General features: G+C 37.2%; 1 long non-coding RNA gene across 1 annotated transcript; it reads left to right on the top strand.

Annotated features, from left to right (window-relative positions):
- Positions 1-939: 939 nt before the first annotated feature.
- Positions 940-7,599, top strand: LOC111835627 (uncharacterized). The gene is made up of 3 exons (XR_002836267.2): positions 940-1,011; positions 1,313-1,373; positions 5,537-7,599. It is a non-coding gene; the product is annotated as an uncharacterized lncRNA (long non-coding RNA).
- The last annotated feature ends 308 nt before the right edge of the window (positions 7,600-7,907 follow it).

Below are 7,907 nucleotides of genomic sequence, written 5' to 3'. Positions count from 1 at the left end.
CTAGTGACAAGGTGTATTGCAACAGCAATAAAGGGTTTCATCAATCAATCAATCAATCAATCAATCCTTCAAAAACAATTCATTATGACAGCTTGCTGGAATAGCATTTAAATAGATATAATTTTGTCTTAAGTATTTCTCTATTTATTAATGTTCCATTAGGATGTCCAGAGGACAGCCACAGGATATCCTTCAGCTTTGACCTTCTTTGAAATTTTTTTTAAAAATTCGTTGAAATATATATTTTTATTGTAAGAACATTAGAAATTTTCTTTAAGTTTCTAATTTAAAAAAATGGCATTAAGAAAAATACAACATAAATATTAAGACAACACATTTTAAAGGTCTTCTTGTGAACATTTCATTCTGAGTCATCAGTATCGATGGCCGGATATTGCTTCCTTACTTCAGAACCTGTGCCCTGTAACAAAAGCATTTATGGAATGTTTGATCCCAATCCATTGATTACTTCATTACTGCTAATTAAAACTAAATAATTATGTGGCAACTATCTTTACAAGTCTACAAATTTGTACAATTATACAATTTGTATGCAAATAGAAAATTCACTGAAAAAGTAATAGTAATAGGTTGACATGCAATGATAAGTGCACTGAATATGAAATGTCATTTAAATGTTTACCTTGTGTTTATCTCCACCTTTTCTGTGTGGTGTGCGCCGTAATAAGTCTGCAATAGCATCTTCAATTGCAGAGGCCATGACCTTCGGATTGTGCCTCTGGTGGGCTCCTGAAGTAGAACACAAGCTTTTAAACACTAAATTGCCTCTCTTATTATATGTTATAATAAGATCATAGTTGTAATGCTGCATGGTTAAGCGGTAGCATTAGCGGGTGATGTTTCCTTTAAGAGCCCGCGAACTACCGCGATACTGTTGGGTGATCGGTACTGTAGTTGCAAACCGTACTGCATTCTGGGCATATTGAGGCTAATGGTGAGACTGCGGGAGACCTGACGCAGGTGTGAACGGGAATCGGATTTAATCTTCGGGTGAGTTTATGCACTTTTTAATAAAAACAGTGAAATAGTAATCTAAATAAAGTCTCATCCAGGAAGAATTATTTATATGAGCTAGTTTGACTGAAATGGTGGCAAGTTAGAAATACCGAAGTGACATGTGGATAACACGTGTGGAAATTTGTGCATTAGGAATACCTATTTATCTAGGTAAATGCAGTATAATGAGTATTTGCTTAGGTTGTGAAATGCGTGAAGTGTTATGGTCGGTAAAATGTACCTGGGAAATCATATTTCATAAATAAGTGCATGTGTGCCCTGATGGTCCTTTTAGCCACGAGTACAGGCCTGGTGCAGAGGACTCGTGCCAGAGCCGTAACAGATGTGATTTGTGGGTAAGTGGAGGAAAAGTTTTAATTGAGAATGTATACAAATTGTATGGATGTATGCATAAGTGTATGGTGGTGATGTAATGTGTTTTTTTGGTTTTCTATTCTTTCAGTATCACCACTACTGTTTTTGTTGGGTTTATGGGTTTGGTTACCATTTCTGGTTAATGTGAATACTGGACCGGGTATGTGTTTTTTTGACCTGTAGTCTGTACGGTCATACATTTGATTTTATTTGGATGAAAAATTTATGTTTCCGTTAGCCTTATACCTCCACAATTTTGGGTATAACAGAGAGCACTAGCTATGGATATTTTGTGTTAATTTTCTTTTATGTAAATAAAATGTAAAAATCCCTTTGTGGATTCTATCAGACAAAAGACCCCAAAATTGTATTTGTTGGTTGTGTGTCCACCTCTGCCCGCCAACATATAATAAGGGTTTTACATGTTTAAAGTATACAACTTTTACGTATTTCATTTTTAACACTCAAGGTTGCTTCACAAAGAATACAACAACAAAATGAATGAAAAGTACCGAAAGCAGTAAAATCAAATGACAAGACAAATTAGAATATAACAGTAATACTTATAGTATTACTATAAGTATTACTGTATTACTATAGTGGGTATGCCAGCCTAAAGAGATGTGTTTTAAAAGCAATTTTAAATTGTATTGAGTCAAATTGACAGATGTTTACATTTTAAAATGGTGTCAATGTATATCTTACTGATGAAGAGGCTGATTATTTCCAGATCCTGTAGTGGTAGTTTTCCCCGTTGTCCTTTAAATGAATACTTGGACCACACTTTGTTGCTGGCCACCTTCTTCATCATGTTTCTTATGTGGGCTTTTAACCCATTACCCCCAAGAGTACTGAGGTATATGATCTGCAAACAAATCAAAAATGTAATCAAAAACAGTTTGGTTCTGTCTAACGTTAGTTATGTTTCCTTGTGAACTCTCCTTTGTTCATTGCATGTTTTTGCATTTATAAATATAGTTTAAATTTACTTTGAGTCTATTTTGCTTGTTGAAAATTCATCAGTCACCTTGTTGTTAGGTGTTGTATTATGTTCTAGCTTATATCTGTCTAACATTGTATGCTTTTTACTTACAAATTCTTGGTATTAATGAAGGATGGACCATACTGAACACTATAACTATCAAACTCACTATTTTCCTTCTAAACTCCTTATCTGAGGTTGCTTTAGAGCAGAGACTCTAAAGCAAGGTTCTGTTCAGCTCACAGGAACAGTTACCTAATCTTAAAGAACAATCAGTGTTGAACTGATAGAGGTAAAGTTTTAATATATAAAAAACACAAAAGGCCGTTAGGTCCATATTGGTCAGTCTTTCCCATGATGGTGGGTAAATCTGGGGTGGTTCTTATGGTCCTCATACTGTATGAGTCCTTGAGTACACCTTAAGATGGGGCAGATATGGGCCACCCATTTTTGTTCCTGTGTGCCACCCATACGGGCTTGTAATCAGGGGAGAGATAAAGTCACAGTCATGTAACTGGTGTCAATTTAACACTAAGACTTAAGTTTAACACTGTAAGAACAATACTGACTGTACTGCCTGCACTCCAAAATTGTGGTGAGTTAGAAAGTAAGAGAACAACCAGTGTTAACTAGTTTACCTAATGTCAACTTACTTTCAACAGCGGAATCTTTACTTCGGTATAGATGTGTTGGGCCAGGAGGAGTGGGTTATCCTATAGAATATGATATACATCTTTTAAAAACAGCAATATTCCAACCTTTGGATGAGATTAAGAAGCACAAGATATTTCATATCTTGTGAAACACAGTAACTATAATCATGACAACTGGTACATCTGCAATTACTTTCAGGTAAAGCCTTTTGTCCTAATGAAAATGCTGGTGGTGAGTCTCTGGGTTGAAGGACAGGAAACAGTGTTTGTGTATGGCCTGGGGATGGGCCTCTTGTAGGCTTGTCAGAATCTGGAAGAGGTAAATAAAAGATCCCCCATACCATTTTGAATCTAGAGAGATGGTACTGTTTATATAAGTATGATCTAATATTATACAATCTCAATGATGTAAGAATATATTGCACAGAGTATAGAAATAAAAATAAGATAGTAAGAATATATATAAATTACATTAACCTATAATTTTGTGCAGTGTTCATGCTTGACTTTATGAAACCACACTTTGTGTTTTTACAAATATATTTGTTTTGTAATGCATAATTCATTTAAATAAAATATGATTTCATACCTTTTGAATTTTTTTACTTGTGATATGTAAAGGCTGGAGCCTTTGGCAGAGATGACTGCAGTTTTCTTTTTTTCTGCACTGGCTCAATGTTCTCACCTTCATCTGTGATTTCAATATGACATAATGATTTTGGGGCATTGTATTAGCAGCAAATTTGACGTTAAAACAAGTAACATGCAGCATACCATCTGCAGCATTATAATGATCATCCTGGAATCAAGCAGGGGTCTTGGGTACTCTGGGTTTACCCACAGATTGTTCCTCCTGGGAGTCCAGGTTGGAGGTTTCTTCAGCTCTCTTGCTGATTTTGTATGCCTTGTCATATGATTCTAAGACAAAGACAGTAAAATTCCAGTAGTTGTTTAGAAGATTTTTTAAAATTGTTAATGTCATGTTTTTCAGTAGTTTTAATTACTAAAAAGGCACTGCAATGTGCTGGCAAAAGCAGGGATGGGCAGTATTTCTGATACATTTATTTAAAAATTCTTTAAATACAAAATTGTATTTTGTAATTTGTATTTGACTTGCTTTATAAACATGGTCATGTAAATTTTATCTAAATACTTCAGTAATCTAACATTATATTTCTTCACAACTAACTAAATGCACAACAATATTATTACATATGACAATGGTAGCACTGTCATGCATTCCAAATATCTTGCTCTATCTGTTGCATCAAAGTCAGAACTTCCTTTGGTGCGCATGGGGCCGACCCGTCAGCATTTGTCTAAGCAAGTGAGCAGCTGAAAACTATATGCACATGTTCAAAATGCTTTCAATAATGAGCTGTGGGGGGGGGCCCGATCAGGATGGCCCGTGATGTGAGCAGCGATTTAGATTTTTGTATATCATTTACCAGTGTAGGATTTGGGGAACTCTCTGATTCTGTATTTTGACCAATTGTGCTTGTCTGGCAGCTCTCTTCCTCACTTTCCCTGTGGCTTTGAATGGTGGAAAGCAGGGCTGTGGAGTCGGTAGATAAATGCTCCGACTCCGACTCCTCAGTTTCTAAATCTTCCGACTCCGACTCCCCGACTCCGACTCCTCTGTATGTATATACTATGCTAATGTATTTTCTACATCCATTGAAGGAAAGGAAGGCAACATACATGTCATTTCACCACAGAACTACTGGCTAGGAAGCCAACACTCTACTATAATGCCAGATTAAAGACAAACACAATGAAAACAAGGTTTCAAGGGTAGCGCATAGCGAAGGAGAGCCGACGGAGCTGAGAACACACCAGATGATTTTTCAGGCGTTTGACACGTGATGACTCGTTGAACGGCCGAAAAATCGGCAGTGCATCTGTAAATGTATGGGGGGCTTTAGGCTAGGTTCACAGTTCCCTGTAACAGTGGAACACGACACAATGGAAAGCGGTGCCGCACCTTACCTGTGCATTACATCCCATATAGTGACGCATACAGTCAATGAAAAGCATGCTTCATGGTTACTTGACATGTTTGTTTTGTGGTAACATTATGCACTGCATGCATTGGGCTTTATTCTTACAGCAGAGAAGTAGTTCATTATGACTGTTTGTGAATTGGGACATTTCAACTTACTTTTTTAATTCCCATTTAAATTTTGTAGGAGTCGGAGTCGGTTAACTTTTTGCCGACTCCGACTCCAGGTACCCAAAATTGTCTCCGACTACTCGACTCCGACTCCACAGCCCTGGTGGAAAGTATGCATGCAGCTTCTAAAACAGTTGAGATGCAGTATTCATTACTGAGTTTGACTATTGATTATGAAATGTAGTTAGTAACTACATTCCATAATAAATTATCACACTCAGTAGTTTCAGAAAATGCTTACCCTCTGCACCTTTACTAACAGTATAGCCTAATATAATTTACTTGTACAAAAATCAATAGGCTAGTTATAATACTCACCCCTTCGTTTTCTTCCAGCCATGAATTTGGAACCACTTGGACAGCTTCCTCATCTATGAATTCAACCACTATGAAGCCTGATTTCTCCATTTTGTAAAGTACAATCCAATATTACCTGAAATTCATGAAGAAGTTGATAAAACTGGACTTTTAATATATGTAACTACATGTAACTACTCCCACCACATCTGGAACATTGAACTTAATGTAGATTATGTACCTGTACAAGACATGTAGATGTTATTAGTATTGTGGTGCAGGTACTGGACATGGCAACAGCATGGTAATAATGAGGCCAGACAACTGCAGCCAAAGCACAAAAATGGCTTTATCTGATATATACCAGTCACACTTACAACACATACACTGCCCATCATGTTGGCTGCCCTGACTACTTACAATCCACAGGATGGGTGCACACACACACACACACACACACACACACTATTTACAACAGATAACGTTAAACACTATATCTAACATTACTGAAGACAATGACAACACAATACATGATAACACACAGCTATTTACACTATTACACTTGGCATTAGCCCAGCATGTCACTTGATGGGTACCCTCAAAGCTGCAATATATAGATTCTGACATGCACTTCCTGTTTATAGGTCATGCAGAATGGCCATAAATATAATTTTCTGGTGTCTCCGTTCAATCAGTATTGCCCTTCTTTTAAGTTAATCCTTTTTTAAGATTTCAATGTGAGAGTTTTTTGTGTTCACAGAGTATACCCCAATTAATCGCGAATCACATGGTTCTTTGAAGAAAGCATCTCCACCTTCATAGACTCTGCACATGACATCTTGCTGTGGGTCCTCATTTGGGCTGGATATAATTTCACAACTTAAACTGTCTAAAAGAAAAGCATTATTTGGCCTTTTTGATGAAATTTTGCGATCGGGTGTCTTTTTACAAATGACGTCATCGACTTCAGCAAGCCGTTTTACCACCTGAGAGAGTGGATTCTTTCCGGAACGCACTAGCCTTTTCAACTTCTGCAGATAATTTTCAAATGGAAAAGCACTGCACTGATCCAGGCTCCCATATCTTTCAGCATCTTGTCCAATATGAAGCATGCTGTGCACATTATAAACAATGAACTCAGGACCATACAAAATACGACTCTGGGAGACAAAGTATTGCAGCGACTCCTCAGCATACTCCCTTAGTCGAGGGTATTGTACTAATTTGCCATACACAAGTATTGACATACCTACGCTAAGGGACATGAAGTGATCGTATAAATCAATATGCCTTTCAAAACGAGTTTTCCCGTGTATAGGAGAAACTGTCTATATTCTGTAGCCTTCCATCTATCTAATTCCTGAAGGCCTCTTGGTTTCCTGGCAAAGACTGAAGGGATTGATTGTTGCAGATTTGTTAACCTTTGGCTTACTTCTGCAGCTTGACCTGCAGACATCTTCACTTCCTTTTTACCTCTTATCCACAACAGTAACAGTCTCTTCATAACACCAAGGCATGCTTGGTGCATATAGTCAACTGGAAAGTTATAAACCATTTAAATAGATGCAAGCCACAGAATGGAATCTCCATTGTGGTGTTCTTTATGTTGCTTCGTTCTAAAGCTGTTGTCTGTGCGCAGGATCAAGTTTTCTACCTCTTGATAAGTCATCCGACCAAGCTACTTCCCTATCTGTGTACACCTGTCACAGCCATAGTAGCCTGAATAAAGTTTTGTGGCTTTCACCATGGCTTTGGCAGGAGCATTACACACAATACAACGAAGCTTGACATTAATATGTCTGCTGTCATGAATGATCCCATGCTGTAACAAATCCTCCAATTCAGTAACTGTATCTCTCATAAATTCCAAGTCAGATGCCCTGGAAGAACAATATGTAAGGGCAACAGGAAATATAATAAAATTTTCCAAATGCACTGCACAAAGGATTGGCCATAAACATTTGAAACTACTTTTAAAAAGTGGTAAGCCATCAATGTTAAGTGATATCTCTATGGTACACTGATCATCAGGTAGGGCAGTTGTCTGTGAGATGTGTTTTGCTAATCTTTCTTTAAAACCAATATAAATGTATTTCATGCCAGACTTGTTTTCTATGTCAATATGTTGGATACTTCCAATGAGTGTTCTTGCTGTTGATGGCAAATCATTATGTCCATGGTTTTTTAGTATTTTTAGCAAATCATCCACTGAATTATGCCTAACTCCAAATTTGCCAACCCACTTCCTAAGATCACTTGCAAGTGTGGCATTCTTTGCATTTTCAGATTCATCTGTGTCAGATGACAACACCAAAGAGTTATCTATGGCATCCCACATTTCTCGTTCACTGTTAGTGTCTTCTGGTTCATTGTGTTCTAGATAGTCATTTGATTCAGTTTCACACAGCTG

This window comes from Paramormyrops kingsleyae, chromosome 9, assembly GCF_048594095.1.
Source record: "Paramormyrops kingsleyae isolate MSU_618 chromosome 9, PKINGS_0.4, whole genome shotgun sequence".
NCBI classification, from domain to species: Eukaryota; Metazoa; Chordata; class Actinopteri; order Osteoglossiformes; family Mormyridae; genus Paramormyrops; species Paramormyrops kingsleyae.
Note: the sequence above shows the minus strand (reverse complement) of the source record. Positions and strands in the feature narration are given on the sequence as shown.